The sequence below is a fragment of the Bubalus bubalis genome, chromosome 3, assembly GCF_019923935.1.
Source record: "Bubalus bubalis isolate 160015118507 breed Murrah chromosome 3, NDDB_SH_1, whole genome shotgun sequence".
NCBI lineage: Eukaryota > Metazoa > Chordata > Mammalia > Artiodactyla > Bovidae > Bubalus > Bubalus bubalis.
Window position 1 is genome coordinate 25,950,500 of NC_059159.1, and position 17,216 is coordinate 25,967,715.

The following is a 17,216-nucleotide window of genomic DNA, read 5'->3' on the forward strand; positions in this document are numbered from 1 at the left end:
AAGCCTTCCAGATGTCTTTGAGCAGCCAGCCAGAGACTTGAGGGGTCTCAGGTTGGGGGGAGGTGTGCAGAGTTGTCTTGTCTTTGCTGTTTCAGCTCTTAGCAATTATGCTTAACAAAGTCCAAAGGTCTAATTGGCCTGACTACCTTATGGAGGGCACACTCCACTGTCTGCAGTCTGGATTTCAGGGTTTGGGGAGACAGCTCCAGTCTTCCAGAGCACCCTCCCCTAGAGAAGAATGTCTCTGCTGCTTAGGGGGTCCCAGACCAAGGGGAGAGACACAGTCTGCGTGCTTAGGGCTCCTAATCTGACAAGGGAGTATGCACACATCTGGAGATGGGTGAAATGAAGTTGGGAGGATCAGAATGGGGGAGACAGGGAGGGGCATGCTGGGCTAGGCTGGGACAGTTATGGTGGGGGGGGGTGATGGCAGATGTCAGGGAGAAGAGGATGTGGTGACAGGGTATAAGTTGGTCTCACTGCATACCTCTTTTAACAGTCACCAGGAGAGCCCCATCTCAGGAGAGCTGCGCCAGTCACCCCATTGAGGGCAGAGCCCTCAGCCTTCTACACTGTGTACTGTGTGCGGGATGGGGTCATTCCTCCTTTGCTCCCCAAATGACAAGAGGCTCCCAGGGTGTCTTGGGGCCCAGACTTGCTCAGACTGGTCCAGCCTGTCTCCAGGTAGCAATACCTCTGACTGGGCTCTGGGTGTTGCCTCCATCACCTCGCTCTTCTCCTTGAGCACTCGCTGCCTCACAGTCCCAAGTAAGCAAGGAACTGCTTGGGGTGGGGGTGGGGTGGGTAGTCAGTGTGTGGAGGGGAGGGGGAGCCATTAGGGAGCCGAGTTGCTGCAGGACTAGAGGATTCTAATCGATGAGCTCATGTTATATTTATCAGCCACAGTACTTAGGCGCTGCCCTGAGCAGGACTAATGGCCTCCCCATTGGAGACGCCATTACAGGAAGTGTAGAGGGAGGGCCAGCGTGCTGAGAGGAGATGAACGCCTGGCAAGGTCTACTTCCCCTGGCAACGACCCTCCACCTCACCCCCCACCCCTACCTCAGGGGCAACTGATCTGCAGGCTGTTGTCAGAGTGTACTCCAGACTTCCTCTCTTCCCCACTGACGGGGGAGGAATCACCCAGAATCCTCTGTCAGAGGTCACTCCAGCCATCCCTTTGCCTCCCTTTCACCTTTCCTTGACTGAAGCCACACCCCCTCTACCCTTGTCTGAATGACAGCCATGTGAGCCAATCAAGTGGCTCACACTTTTCTGGGGTGGAGCCAGCAGTGGTTGCCATGGTGATCTTTCAGGGTGGTGGCTGGAGGGGCCTGAATTCTTCCTTTAACAGCCTTAATTGCTCATTTATTTAGGGCAATTAGTCCCTGGTGACCCTCCCTTCCTTGACCCTAGCAGTGACTATTCTCAACTCACACAATATTCCACCAAGATGGGGTGGGGCCTGGACGGGAATGCCTGGAGTGAGGAGGGGCCAGGAGGCAGGGTGCTCCCAAAGTCTGAGAATTCTTCCCTTGTCCTGTCACTGGCCCTTGCACCCAGCGTGCTCTTTTGGCCTTCTCTGGGCTGTCCTTTCAGCCCCACGGGTGGATCCACCCCTCCATACTGCCAACGTTGGTGGTCTTTGGACAGCCACACTCTCCACTGAGGGCACGAGGGTCTTCCCTGGCAGCATCTGTTGTGGTTGGCTCCTGCAGAGCTTTCCCCCTCCATCCCCGTGACAGCCTCTCCCATAGCTAAGGCTCTGGAGGGCACTTCCCTGCCCTGCCAGGTTGCACCATGTCTCATCCGATGACCACAAGGGGCCCCTTTGCCTGTGCCCCAGATCTGTACCTCCACACCCTGCTTCCTAGGACATCTTAGTTGGGACTGCTAGAACTTTGGTTCGGGAAGGGTCTCATTGCACAGATGGGGGAAACTGACCCAGAGGAGTGAGGCAGCCTGGAGCTCTTGGGTGAGTTAGAGGCAGAACCAGGACTAGAACCCAACACCTTTGATTCCCATCCTGGTGTCCAGTGACCCCATGAGGATGCGTCCTCCAAATTCTTCATAGAAGCCCTCTTGTCCCTCTCATCCTCCTTCACCCCCTCCTGACAGTAGAGCCCCAGGAAGGCCTCCCAGCTCAGCTTCTCCCATCTCAGTGCTTCAGACTCTGGCTCTGTTGCCCTTCCAGGCTATGGACAAGCTCTCCTACCTTCCGCAGCCCCAGCTTTTCCTGTACTCTGGGCCCCAGACACCCTCTGCTTCACTCAAAGCCTCCTCTGACCGTGCCTGTCCAACTTGCTGTTCACTCCCTCCCCTAAGGCCTCCTGGTAGAATGTTAAGGCAAGCTACTGGGGCCTTTTGGATCAGACCTCTCAGGTTTTCCTTTCGAGTTTGGAACTGTCTTTATAGATCAAGCCACTCTAGAGTCAGGAGATCCTTGTGAGGAAGCGTCACCCTGTAAGTTTGGGACTGTTCCTCAGCCCCATGCCCTGAGTGTACCCGTGTCAAATCTTCTGCACCTCTGCCAGTGCCCCCTGCCTTCCTGCTTGTTAGTGCTCCTTCCTGTGCCTCTGGGAAAGCCTTTCTTGGGGTGGGGGTTTTTCCAGGGTTTTGGGGACAGGGGAAGGATGCCTGGATTTAGCCTTGGTGTCTCCTTGGCTCTAGGACAAAGAGAGCCGTGTTGGGGGTGACCTCACCCTTTGGGCATCCTCCTGTTGGACAAAGGGCCCAATTGTTCCCTGGTTTGGAAGCAGGAGGCGGGAGGATGACACTCCAATCCTTGGACCCTTTTTAAAGACCCTGCAGTCTTAGCTGATGCGACTTCAGCAGTGCAGTGAGGCAGGTCCTGTGGAAGGAGGCTGACCCAATTTGGAGTCAAGAGCAAAACCTGGAATATCTGTGAAGTCCTTCCTAGGGTCTAACTGCAATCTTGGGACACTGTAGTCACTGCTCTGAAGTGAGAAGCAGACACTCTCAGCTTTCTTTAATTCCAGCAGTGACCTCTGTTTGGACTTGGGGCGGGGGCAGGAATCTTATCTTCTATTCCCTGGGAAAGCAGTGGTTTTCAATATTTCTTTTCCAATAATATTGGGAGCCTTCAAATGAAATCTTCCTAGAAGTCTGATTAAAATGACAGTGGAAGCTATTTTGATTGAAGTGGTAGGATTGGTGGGGTGGGAAGCAGAGACTTCCTCAAGCCCCTTTTCCCATCCCCCATGGCAGCATCTTTGGGGTAGGGGCGTCCACAAAGCACAGTTTGAAAACAACTGCTTTAGACTTCTTTGCTCCATGCTGTTCCCTGTGTATCCAGGAGCCAGGTCTCTGTAGATGCTTAAAACCTAGTGGTTAAGTAAATAAATAGATGTCTCCATCCCCTTGCTTACGGGCTATAAGATTTTGTCCTCGGTTCTCTTAAGGGCCTGGCTTGGGGCCTCTCCCATTTCCCCCTGCTCTAGGCATAATTGGGATCCTGGCATGTCCATCCCCAGTTAGGGGCTCCCTCTTGATTATGCAGAGCTATCCAATGTCCAGGCACTAAGAGCCACAGCAAGGGACGTCAGGGGTGTCTGCTGAAGTAGCAAGCAGAGTGGGGGCAGGCATGCGGGCCCCCTGGACACTGGTTATCGCACAGAATCTGCCAACAGCCCAGACACAGATTGAGTCCTCAAGACAGAGCCTGAAGCGGGACAAAAAATGAGGACCACCCTAACCTCATCCTCCTACATGAGCCGGAGGCTCTCAATTCTAGCCCCACTTCTACCACTTACTGCCACAGACCCATGGGCAGGTCACCTCCCTTCTCTGGGCCTCTGTTTCCTCCCCTATGAAACTGATGGAGTAGGACTAATCAGACACTCTAGGCTCCTGGTTCTGAGCTGCGCTCCTTCCCCCATGGCTCAATGGTAAAGAATCTGCCTGCAGTGCAGGAGACGCTGGAGATATGAGTTCAGTCCCTGGGTCAGGAAGATTCCTTGGAGAAAGGAATGCAACCCTCTTCAGTATTCTTGCCTGAAAAAATCCCATGGATAGAAGAGCCTAGCGGGCTACAGTCCATGCGATTGCAAGGAGTCAGACATGACTTAGTGACTAAACGATAACAAACCCAGGGTTGAGCAGGAATGGGGACAAAGCCCCGGGTTAGTTGCCACGGGAGGCTACAGAAAAAGGGAGAGACATAATCCCTGCCCAGGAAAAGGTTCATCTGGAAGTTATGGAAGAGAAGGAAGGTGAGCAGAGCCCGGCCCCTTCATGCCCTTGGCTGCACAGTTATGTCCTTGGTTTGGATTTCCTCCTGGGGCTGGGCCAAATTTCTTTGCCCCCTGCACCATTGTTCTTTGCCACTTTGCCCATAGAAGTTCCATATTCCTACCTCTCCCTGAATATAAGCCTCCCCTCCTACACATTCTTTCTCATCCATGTCTCTTTGTATTTTTATAATCCCCCTCCTCCAGGAAGCCCTCTCTGATCTCCATGTCCCTGTGCCCTGGCTTGAGTTCATAGCCCCTGAGCTGACTTCTGTCAAGACTCTCCTCATATGTTGTCATCATCTTTTTGCTTAGAAGTTCTTGAAGATAGGGACGCTACCTTCCATTTTTGGGGGAGCCATGCTGCGTGGCATGTGGGATCTTAGTTTCTGGACTAGGACTGAACCTCTGCCCCCTCCAGTGGAGTCTTAATCATGGGACTACGAGGGAAGGCCCCAGGACACTCCATCTTTTCATCCCAGAATGCCTCTCGCCTGGTTCACAGCAGGGGCTTGTGGAAGGCAAGACAGGAGTGACCCAGAGGGAAGCACTCATGTGGGGATTTACATGAGTGGGATTTACGAGGCTGGGCTTGTGTGCAAGGCAAACACTCCAGACCATCAAACTCACCCCCATGTATACACAAATCCAGACAGTCAGGCGCAGACACACACCCATGTATATGTCTGCGCCTGGTGTGAGCACCTCTCTCACACTGTGGGGCGGGATGTGCTATGGAGGAGGATGTGAAGGGGACCGCCCTCCAGATGTTGTTGGAAATCCAACACATCCCCTCCACCCGCCTCTCCCGCTTCCCATTCCATTTCCCCTAAATATTTACTGATTTTTATTTATATTCTTTGCCTGAGGTGCTCAGCCCCTGTCAGGTCCCATTTGCTTGCCCTTGTTCCCTCCTGCCAGTTCCCCTCCTCCCTTGAATCTGGAGCCAGGAGTTGTGTGTGGTTGGCAGAAACCTCCTCCAGGCGCATGGGATGTTGGGGGCAGTGAAGCCAGTGGACCAGCAGCTCTGGGCAGGGCTGGGGCAGACAGGGGCGGCTTGCCTCCACACTGTGGCCTGTCCCCAATCTGGGATCGCTTTCGCAAAACCCTTTGTTTCACAGAGGCTTCTGGAAGGGACTGATGGATGCCAGATGCCAGGAGCACAATCACCCAGAGAAGACCCTGAAGGGCGGGAGGAGGGAGAGTGGGACAGATGTGACCGTGAGGGGGACAGGTCTGTCCCTGGCATGCCGGGTGATTACTCCAAGCTGGCCGCCACTCTGGGTCTCCTCAGCCTTGGCTGACCTAGGAGCCTGGAAAATTGAGTTTCCGCCCCATTTTCAGTCTCTCAGCAGCACTTATACACTCTCCGAAAGTTATTTAATCAGTCGGTATCAAGTACCTACTATGTGCCAGGCGCTGTCCCAGGTGCTGATAACATATCAGCAAACCAACAGATAATTTTTTCCTACTCCATGGAGCTTGCTTTCTCTTGAGAGAGAATTAAGTAAATTGTGGAGCAGTTAAAAGGTTGTAAGTGCATGGGGAGGAAGAGAGAGCAAGGTAAAGGGGTGGGGCTGGGGAAGGAGTGCAAATTTCAATAACACTAGCAGAGGAGGGTCCACTGAGAAGTTGACACTTGAGCAAAGTCTTGCAGGTGAGGAAGTGAGCCATGGGGCTGAGGCAATGGTTTCAGGAAGAGACAACAGCCTAAGGAGGCTGGCCATGTGTTTGAGGAGCCCTCATGGAGGCTGCCGTCTAGTGGGAAGTAGACATACAAATAGCCACACAAAGGCAGTCAGAATAACAAACATGGCCAGTGCAAAGGAAAGGTAGAACATGATGCCCTGAGAATATATATGGAGTGTTTGATCAGCCAGGAAAACTAAGGGGCTTCTTCAAGGAGGTGATGCTCAAGCTGAGGGAATGGAAAAATAGTCCAGGTAGAGAAAACAGTACATGCAAAGACCCTGTGGTGGAAGGGAGTATATAAAAGGGGCTTCAAGAAGGTGGTTGTGTCTGAATTTCAAAGAGCAAAGAGTACAGACAGAGGGAGAAGTGGGCCAAAACTGACCGTGCCAGTCAGTTTCAAACCTGGGTTTCAAACCAAGTGTTGGAGAGTGTTTTGGAGTTGTGTTGGTTAGGTAACACAGCATCACAGGTTGGCTGCAGATTGGGGGTAATGAGGATGGAGATGAGGAGACTTGTTAGAATGTGTTGGCAGTACTTCAGGTAAGAACTGATGCCAGCTTGAACTAGGAGTTGGCAGGGAATTAGTAAGGTGAGGAGGGTGGTGACAAGGAAGTCTCCTGGATTTCTGTCTGCAGGGTTTTCCACCTGTGAAGAAGAGAGAAGCAGCTCTGCTTTCTCCTGGCATTAAGTGAACTAACAGAGACCAAAATTCTCCTTCTCAGAAAGGCATGAGAGTAAACTCCCCACAAATGGATAGTTGTACCTTGGATCTACCTCCAACCCTTCAAGCTATCCATACCCCTACAGAACCTGGAAGGTAAGAAGAGGTGCACCTTACACCACCGTGAGCATGACATAGATTAGACTGCTCGCTGCCAGCGGGGCTAGAGGAAAGTTAGTAAGAAGCAGGGGCAGGGGATGAAGAGGAGACAGGATTCAGGTGGAGGGCCACGTGCCAGGAGCACAGGACAGAGGCTGTAAACACCTGCAGAACAGTTAGGATCTGGCAGAGAGGAGGGGTGATCTCTGAAGCTGGCACTTTCCTGGAACACAGCTTCAAAGGGGATCCCATACTGTACACCAGCAGAAGAGATGTTCTCCAGAAATCTCCACAGCCTCACAGGCCATGGACATTGGCCCGCCGCCTGGAGTCTGGGTTTAATGGAGACAGAGCACCCCCAGGAAATAGAGAGATGAAGGGTGTAGGTACAGGAGCTGGGCAGACATGCAGGGAACACTCTGGTGGGGCAGAGATGATTTGAGAAGCCTTTCTATAGGAGGTAGAGGAGGAGGGACACTCAGAATGGGCTTTGGGACAGCTGGATTTGTCAGCTGTCTCTGGCGCAGCTGGGATTTACTCATTTAAGTTGACAGCAAGTTGGGTGTTAGGTGATCCCCCGTGCCCCACTGCCTGCAGTACTTCCCTCCAGGATCCCATCTTCCTGTCACTTTCCAAACTCCCAGTAAAAGGATGGTGGGCTCATTCCTCTGGGCCCCTCCTCCACTAATCTTTCCTCCTCTCTCACTCTGATCGCTAGCATCAGTGGCTTTGGAAGATCTGTATGCTTGGCTCCCTGCTCCCACCCTGCTCCTCCCAGGACCCTGGGTAGGTGGTGCTCCCAGAGTGAGCACCGCTTGTCTGATGGTGTAGGGTGTGCTGTGCCTTTGGCTCACATGCTGGCATTTGGGAAGGAATGAAAATCCTGATCTTCCCTGAGCATTGCTCCACTCCAATGAGGCCCCCAGGAGGAACCAGCCTTAACCTGTAGGATATGGAAGTTCAAGTGCAGGAAGGATTTCCTAGGCTGCAGTTTGAGGAACCAGCTCAACTGCACTCTGCTGTGTGGAAAGTCCACAGCTGAGGGCTTGGCTGGGGGAGGGTCAGAATCTTGAGGATCAGGAACTTCAGTGCCACATAGGCAAACAGAGGCAGCCAGACTGGACATCAGAACCACCTTGTGACACAGAACAGGCCTTCCGTGAAGGCCTGTGGAGAGAAGAGGTTTTGGTTCCCAGCTGAGGTTTCCAATAGGTCTTCCTGAATCTCTAGCTTTTTACGTGCAAAATGGGTCATAATCCATGCACTTTCTTTCTCATTAAGCTGAAGTTCATGGGGAACAAACAAAAGGATGATGGTGAGGGTCTTCTGTAAACACAGTCAGCACAGCACAGTGCCTGACAAGAGATGATGGATAAACGTGTGAAAGATTGGGTCCCCAGCAAAATGAGCTCCACAAGGGCAGAGACCTGGCTTGTTCTTCCTGGTGGTGTTTCTCGCATGCCAGCCATATAGAAAGAACCTGATAAATATTTGGATTGAATGAATGATGGATGAATGAATGATGAAACTTAATCCTACCCTTGAAAATGTCTAGAACTTTGGAGGTGATGACCCTTAAACCACAGGGCAATGAACCGAACAGGCTTTGGAGACATCACAATCTCCATTTGAATCATGACTCCCTGAAAGCAGCTATTTCCCATTTTACAGGTGAAGAAAAAGGCTCACAGAAATTGGGTGATTTATGCATGGCCTCACTGCTCCTAGTATGTGATGGGATCAGGATGGGAAGCCAGGATTCTGCCTCCAAAGCTTGTGCTTTTCTTTTCATAGAAGGTTCCTGCTATAGCTGGTCCATTGGCATATGGTCTCCATTATGATCTACTTGACAAGCCGGTATATTCTTTTGGGTGGAGAGCTCATAATTACATACCATCTCAGTGACTTCCTGGTCAGGGGCTTCTGGGTCTAATGAGAGGCCATGATTCTTTGGGGATGTGCCAGGTCACACACTTGCTCTTACATCTGTGTTCAGATGAGGAAACAACCTAGAAAAGAGAACTGTTCATGGATTCTCCTGACCCACGGTCTTGGTCACATCCACCCACAGCCACACCTCCCCTTGTCATCCTGGGCCAGCACTGGCCCCCCCTCCCCACCCCACTGCTCCTACAGACCCAGCTCTGTCAGGCAGGGACTTGCCATCTCACAGCTGCCCTTTCCCTCCCCGAATGGATTCAGTTCACTGCTTCCCAAAGTATGGGACAGTTTCTTGGGCTGTTAAGAGGTATTTCTTGCAAAAAAAGATTGTGTGTGATAAAGTTTGGGAAAACTGTGTAAAACATGCTAACCTTGCAGAACTTCTCAGAGCCTTAATTATGCTCATGTGGACTGTGAGTCTCGAAGGGGTAAGAAGCTCCACTGAAGAACATTTTCCAAATCTATTTGACCCCCAAGCCACTTCTTCAGGAGTATCACTTGGGGCTGACATGCCCCATCAGTTTTGGAATTATTGCTGTAGTTGTGGAGAGTCCCTGTAGGCATTTAAGCAGAGTCAGAGAATCTGATGGGAGAAGGCAATGGCACCCCACTCCAGTACTCTTGCCTGAAAATCCATGGACAGAGGAGCCTGGTAGGCTGCAGTCCATGGGGTTGCTGGGAGTCAGACATGACAGAGCAACTTCACTTTCACTTTCATGCATTGGAGAAGGAAATGGCAACCCACTCCAGTGTTCTTGCCTGGAGAATCCCAGGGATGGGGGAGCCTGGTGGGCTGCCATCTATGGGGTCGCACAGAGTCGGACACAACTGAAGCGACTTAGCAGCAGCAGCAGAGAATCTGACTCTTGTCATGAGAACCTCATGAACAGTATGAAAAGGCAAAAAGATATGACACCAAAACAAGAGCCCACAGGTCAGAAGCAGGATTGGACAATATGCTACTTTGAAAGAGTGGAAGGCAATTACTAATAGCTCCAGAAAGAATGAAGAGTGGAAACGATGCTCAGTTGTGGATGTGTCTGGTGGTGAAAGTAAATTCTGATGCTGTAAAGAAAAACCCTGCATAGGAACCTGGTATGTTAGGTCCATGAATCAAGATAAATTGGATGTGGTCAAGCAGGAGATGGCAAGAGTGAACATTGACACCTTAGGAATCAGAGAACTAAAATGGACTGGAATGTGTGAATTACATTCAGATGACCATTATATCTACTACTGTGAGCAAGAATCCCTTAGAAGAAATCATAGTCAACAAGGGCCCAAAATACAGTACTTGGGTGCAGTCTCAAAAATGATAGAATGATCTCAGTTCATTTCCAAGGCAAACCATTCAACATCACAGCAATCCAAGTCTATGCCCCAACCACTAAGGCCAAAGAAGCTGAAGTTGAACAGTTCTATGAAGACCTATAAGACCTTCTAGAACTAACACCAAAAAAGATGTCCTTTTCACCATAGGGGATTGGAATGCAAAAGTAGGAAGTCAAAAGATACCTGGAGTAACAGGCAAGTTTGGTCTTGGAGTACAAAATGAAGCAAGGCCAAGGCTAACAGAGTTTTGTCAAGAGAACACATTGGTCATAGCAAACACACTCTTGCAACAACAAGAGACAACTCTACACATGGACATCACTAGAAGGTCAATAACAAAATCACACTGATTATATTCTTTGCAGCTGAAGATGGAGAAACTCTATATAGTCAGAAAAAACAAAACTTGGAGCTAACTGTGGCTCAGATCATGAGCTCTTTATTGCAAAATTCAGGCTTAAATTGAAGAAAGTAGGAAAAGCCACTTGGCCATTCAGATATGACCTAAATCAAATCCCTTATGATTTTACTGTGGAGGTGATGAATAGATTTGAGGGATTAGATCTGGTAGACAGAGTACCTTAAGAACTATGGACCAAAGTTTATAACATTGTACAGGAGACAATGACCAAAACCATCCCAGAGAAAAAGAAATGCAAGGAGACAAAGTGGTCATCTGAGGAGGCTTTAAAACTTGCTGAGAAAAGAAGAGAAGTGAAAGGCAAAGGAGAAAGAGAAAGATATACCCAACTGAATGCAGAGTTCCAGAGAATAGCAAAGAGAGATAAGAAAGCCTTCCTAAATGAACAATACAAATAGAGGAAAACAATAGAATGAGGAAGACTAGATATCTCTTTAAGAAAATTGGAGCTAGTAAGGGAATATTTCATGCAAGGATGGACATGATAAATGACAGAAATGGTAAGGACCTAATAGAAGTATAAGAGATTACAAAGAGGTGACAAGAATACACAGAAGAACTATATCAAAAAAGTCTTAATGACCCAGATGACCACGATGGTGTGATCACTCACCTAGAGCCAGACATGCTGGAGTGTGAAGTCAAGTGGGCCTTAGGAAGCATTACTATGAACAAAGCTAGTGGAGGTGATGGAATTCCAGCTGAGCTATTTCAAATCCTAGAAGATGTGATGCTGTTAAAGTGCTGCAGTCACTATGCCAGCAAATTTGGAAAACTCAGCAATGACCACAGGACTGGAAAATGTCAGTTTTCATTCAAATCCCAAAGAAGGGCAATGCCAAAGAATGTTCAAATTACTGCATAATTGCACTCATTTCACATGCTAGCAAAGTAATGCTCAAAATCCTTCAAGTTAGGCTTCAGTAGGATGCGAACCAAGAACTTCCGGATATACAGGCTGGCTTTAGAAAAGGCAAAGGAACCAGAAACAAATTGCCAACATCCATTGGATCGTGGAGAAAGCAAAGAAAGTCCAGAAAAACATCTACTTCTACTTCATTGACTAAGCTAATGCCTTTGACTGTGTGGATCACAACAAATCGTGGAAAATTCTTAAGGAGATAGGAATACCAGACCACCTTACCTGTCTCCTGAGAAACCTGTGTGCAGGTCAAGAAGCAACAGTTAGAACCGGACATGGAACAATGGACTGGTTCAAATTGGGAAAGGAGTACAACAAGGCTGTATATTGTCACCCTGCTTATTTAACTTATATGCCGAGTACGTCATGCAAATATGCAGATGATACCACTCTAATGGCAGAAATTGAAGAGGAACTAAAGAGCCTCTTGATGAGGGTAAAAGAGGAGAATGAAAAAGCTGGCTTGAAACTTAGCATTCAAAAAAAAAAATCATGGCATCTGGTACCATCACTTCATGGCAAATAGATGGGGGAAAAGTGGAAGCAGTGACAGATTTTATTTTCTTGGGCTCCAAAATCACTGAGGATAGTGAGTGCAGCCATGAAATTACAAGACACTTGCTCCCTGGAAGAAAAGCCATGACAAACCTAGACAGTGTATTAAAAAGCAGAGACTTCACTTTGCTGACAAAGGTCCGTCTAGTCAAAGCTATGGTTTTTCCAGTAGTCATGTATGGATGTGCGCTTCAGACCATAAAGAAGGCTGAGTGCTGAAGAATTGATGCTTTCAAACTGTGGTGCTGGAGGAGACTCTTGAGAGCCCTTTGGACCACAAGGAGATCAAACCAGTTAATCTTAAAGGAAATCAGTCCTGAATATTCATTGGAAGGACTGATGCTGAAGCTGAAGCTCCAATACTTTGGCCACCTGATGCAAAGAGCTGACTCACTGGAAAAGACCCTGATGCTGGGAAAGATTGAGGGCAGGAGGAGAAGCAGGCAGCAGTGGATGAGATGGTTAGATAGCATCATCGACTCAATGGACATGAGTTTGAGCAAACTCCAGGAGATGATGAAGGACAGGGGAGCCTGGAGTGCTGCAGTCCATGGGGTTGAAAAGAGCTGGACACAACTTAGTGACTGAACAACAAAGGATCCGAGCTGTGTTTAGGGAAGACTGTTGGGTGGACTGAAGGAACCAAAACAGAAGTGTAAAAGCACTTAGGAGACTGAATCAACAGTGTGCAAAAGAGGAGCATGGTGCCCGCCAGCCAGGCACCATGCCAAACCACAGTCTCTGTCCTCAGCAAGCTTGCAGTCAAGTGTGGGAAGCTGAGGGCCCATCAGGAACTCTCCTCTAGGGCAGAAGATGCTAAGCGCACAAATTGAACCACATGTCCAATATCAGAAGGGTCCTGATGACTTATTCAAATGGCAGCCAGTGGCTTTGGCTGGCTTCCTCTCCTTCCTCTTTTCAAGAATCAATAAATTATTTGAGATTAAGTCAGGTGGTCTTTTGTTGTTTTTCCACCTTCATTGATGAGTGAAAAATGGTCTCAGCATTCATCCCCAGAAGTAATTTGGAGTCAGCTTACCACATCACTGGGGCATTGAAACTCAAGTCAGGAGACTTGGTTCCAAGGTTTAAGCTGAAATGCCTGGTTTATTTTTAGTCTATCATGTTGTCAAAAGGCCAATCCACTGGCACTGAGGACAGCTTAGATTCAGTTAGGCTAGGGTGCAGATACAGTAATACTGCCATCCTCCCCTCTCCCCGGCTCTGCCCTGTCCCTCACCCACTCTGCAGCTCCAGTTAGAGGGAAATGGGCTAATATAGCACTCCCTCCCCAGGAAGGTCAGGCAGCAACCAGGTCCCCAGAAAAACTGGATAAGAACAAAGACTCCCTTCACCATCCCTCTGCAGACTCTATGTAGGGGACTGTCAGTTCTACTTAAGTCTCTGCATCCAGCTTGGGTGTTCATCTAGCTGTCATGGCTGCTAGGGTAGGTTGGATCTCATAAGGACAATGGATATTCGGGTCTTGCCTGCTGACTTGCTAAGATCCTGAAGCCCCCTCCTCTTTAGAGTTCTTCTCTGGGTTCACAACTGGAGGTAATGGAAACTTCTTCTCCTCCCTGTGGTGGTGGTTTAGTCTCTAAGTCACGTCCAATTCCTGCAGCCCTGTGGACTGTAACCCGCCAGGCTCTTCTGTCCATGGGATTCTCCAGGCAAGAATACTGGAGTGGGTGGCCATCTCCTTCTCCATCTCCTCCCTATGCCCACAGGCTGAATTTGAATGGATTCCCTCTCCCAGTCCCTTTTCTTTTTTTGGAACCAACTCAGAAGACAGGTTTGTTTTCCAACATAAAATCTGATTGGTTCACTCCTGTCTTCAGCAGCCTTCAGCGGCTCTCTATTGGCTTCAGGATAAAATCATCCTTAGAAACTGCAAAAAGAGCCCTCAGTCATTCAGCTCCTGCCTTCTCTCCAAACATGTCTCCTGCTTCTCAGCCACGTTAGACTCCAGCCTCCTGAATTCCATTGCAATCGCCCCTGAAATTTTCATGTCCCCTGCCCCACTGTGGTTTTCCTGCTCAGATCAGCTTTCTCCAGCTGGTTTATCCAACCAATTCCTACTTGGTTTTCAATTCTGGGCTCAAATTCGAGCTCCTCTGTAAAGCCTTCCCTTTTCTGAGCACTTACTATGTATGTGCCAGGCTCTATGCCAAGCACTATCTGTCCACCATTGTTTAATTTTCACAATCCCAGGAGGCAAGTATTGTAATTTGTCCTACTTTCCAGATAAGAAAGCTGAGGCTCAGAGAGGACAAGCAACTAGCCCAGGTGACAAAGCTGGACACTTAGGATTGGAGCTCACCTGCTCACTTCTTTCTTGCAGCTCCTGTCCCCAATCAGGTTGCATCTTTTGTTCCCCCATTTCATTCCCTAAAAACCACTCTTTTAAAATTTTAATTGAAGTATAGTTGAGTTACAGTGTTGTGTTCCTTTCAGGTATACAGCATAGTGATTGCTGCTGACTGTTTTTCTTTCCTTTTTTTTCTTTTTTTTTACAGATTATATTCCATTGCTCAGTTCAATTCAATTCAGTTGCTCAGTTGTGTCTGACTCTTTGCAGCCCCATGGACTGCAGCACGCCAGGCCTCCCTGTCCATCACCAACTCCCAGAGCTCGGTCAAACTCATGTCCATTGAGTTGGTGATGCCATCCAACCATCTCATCCTCTGTCGTCCCCTTCTCCTGCCTTTAATCTTTCACAGCAGGGTCTTTTCCAATGAGTCAGTTCTTTGCATTCGGTGGCCAAAGTATTGGAGCTTCAGCTTCAGCATCAGTCCTTCCAATGAATATTCAGGACCTATTTCCTTTAGGATGGACTGGTTTGATCTCCTTGTGGTCCAAGGGACTCTTAAGAGTTTTCTCCAAATATTCCATTGTAAGTTATTACAAAATATTGGGTGTAATTCCCCATGTGCTGTGCTGTGCTTAGTCGTTCAGTCGTGTCCAACTCTTGCGACCCTGTGGACTATAACCCAGCAGGCTCCTCTGTCCATGAGGATTCTCCAGGCAAGAAGACTGGAGTGGGTTGCCCTGCCCTCCTCCAGGCAATCTTCCCCACCCAGGGATCGAACCCAGGTGTCCTGCATTGCAAGCGGATTTTTCACTGTTTGAGCCACCAGGGAAGCCCAAGAATACTGGAATGGGTAGCCTATCCCTTCTCCAGGGGAACTTCCCGATCCAGGAATCAAACTGGCATCTCCTGCATTGCAGGCGGATTCTTTACCAGCTGAGTTACCAGGGAAGCCTGTAATTCCTCATACTATACAGTAAATCCTTGTTGCATATCTATTTTATGTATAGCACTGTGTATCTGTTAATCCCATACTCTTAATTTGTCCTTCCCCTCTGCCCTCCTCTTAGGTAGCCATAAATTCCCATTCTTTCACCAACGGTTCTCATGAGCTTGCCTGGCTGTAGTCCTATTAAGCTGGAATCTGCTTGAAGGCAAAGGCTGGGACAGTCACTTTGTTATGTGCCTGATGCAAAAGAGGTGTGCAGTTATTGCTGGGGGAGGAAGGATGAAAGAACCCAAGGAGGGGATCATCAGAATCCCCACTTGAGCCAACACATCCCTGTGTATAATTAGTAATTCATTAGCATTTTGTTATCTAGTGCTGCTGCAACTAATCACCACACAGTAGTTTTTAAAATGTAAGTTCAGGTCAGAGGTTAGAAATCAAAAATGGTCAGCAGGGCTGCACCCTTCAAAATGGGAGAATCTGTCTCCTGGCCATTTCTAGCTTCTAGAAGCTGCTCACATTCCTTGGCTCATAGCCCCTCCCTCACATCCCTCTGACCTCTGCTTCTATTGTCACATGTCTGTGACCCTCCTGCCTCCCTCTTTCCCTTATATGGACCCTTGTGGTTATATTGAGCTCATACAGATAACGGAGAAGGCAATGGCACCCCACTCCAGTACTCTTGCCTGGAAAATCCCATGGACGGAGGAGCCCGGTAGGCTGCAGTTCATCAGGTTGCTCAGAGTTGGGCATGACTGAGCAACTTCACTTTCACTTTTCACTTTCATGCATTGGAGAAGGAAATGGCAACCCACTCCAGTGTTCTTGCCTGGAGAATCCCAGGGATGGCATAGCCTGGTGGGCTGCCGTCTATGGGGTCGCACAGAGTTGGACAGGACTGAAGTGACTTAGCAGCAGCAGCAGCAGCAGCAGCATACAGATAATCCTAAATAATCCCAGTCAAAAAATCCTTAACTTAATTACACCTACAAAGTCCTTTTTGCCATGGAAAGTAACATATTCACAGTTCCAGGGATCAGGTAGAAGGTGGGCATCTTTGGGGCAGGGCAGTATCCTGCCAACCACACCCTGGAAACAGAATGGATCAATTTGGGAGGAAATACAGCTTCTAGAGTCTCAAATGAGACTCCTGTGTGGTCCCATTTGTAGTCAGGATCCCTGAAGTCCTCTTTGGGGACGTTTTAGGAGCCCAAAGTTCTGCCCCTGAAGCAGGAGGGAATGAGATGAAACCCCAGGAAGACGAGCTCCTTCTCCTCCCACAGGTGACACCTGCCCTTCCCAGTATGAACTCTGACTCTTCCCAGAGCCTCCATCAGGCTAGAGTCCTGCTGCTCCTGGCATCCTCCCACCCCAGAGTCTGTGCCATCTTTCCCTGGGGCGGGACAGGGGGCTTTGTCTAGGCATCCTGTGTCCCCATGGAGCCCTACAGCGTGATGCAAGTCAGCGCACAGGGCCTAGTCAAGTGCCTCAAGTGGGCAAAGCCAAGGGGTGAAACACGAATTCCTTCTCAGTCAAAGACTTTTCAAGGGAAAGTTTGGTGATTTAGCTGAAAATAAAAATAATTTCATTTGGAGCAACACAGATAAGTTATGGAATAGAATACAAAATTGGCTAGAATTTTGCAAACAAAACTGCAGGACTCATTGTGTGGCAGCCACTGAAGGGAAAGCTGGAGGAAGCAAAGCAGAGGCCCTACTCGGGGCCTGAGGGGCCACAGGAGGAGCTGAGAGAGAAAACAGGTGTGTGTCGGGCAGCGGGACTGAGGGAACTGGAGATTAAGGGCAAATCTGTGTTGAATGAGGCCTCAGGGAGGTTCGGGGTGGGGGGGTGGAGGAAGATGAACCTCCGCTCTTTCCCGTGGCTGGTTCCCCCCACCCCCGCCTCCACTGGCCCTTCCTTCAGAGCCTTACCTCAGATGTTTCCAGAGGAGGCCAGATGCTGAGAAACCAGGAGGCTTGGCCCCTTCAGGGGATGAAGGAAGGACAGGAAGTGCGGGAGGAGG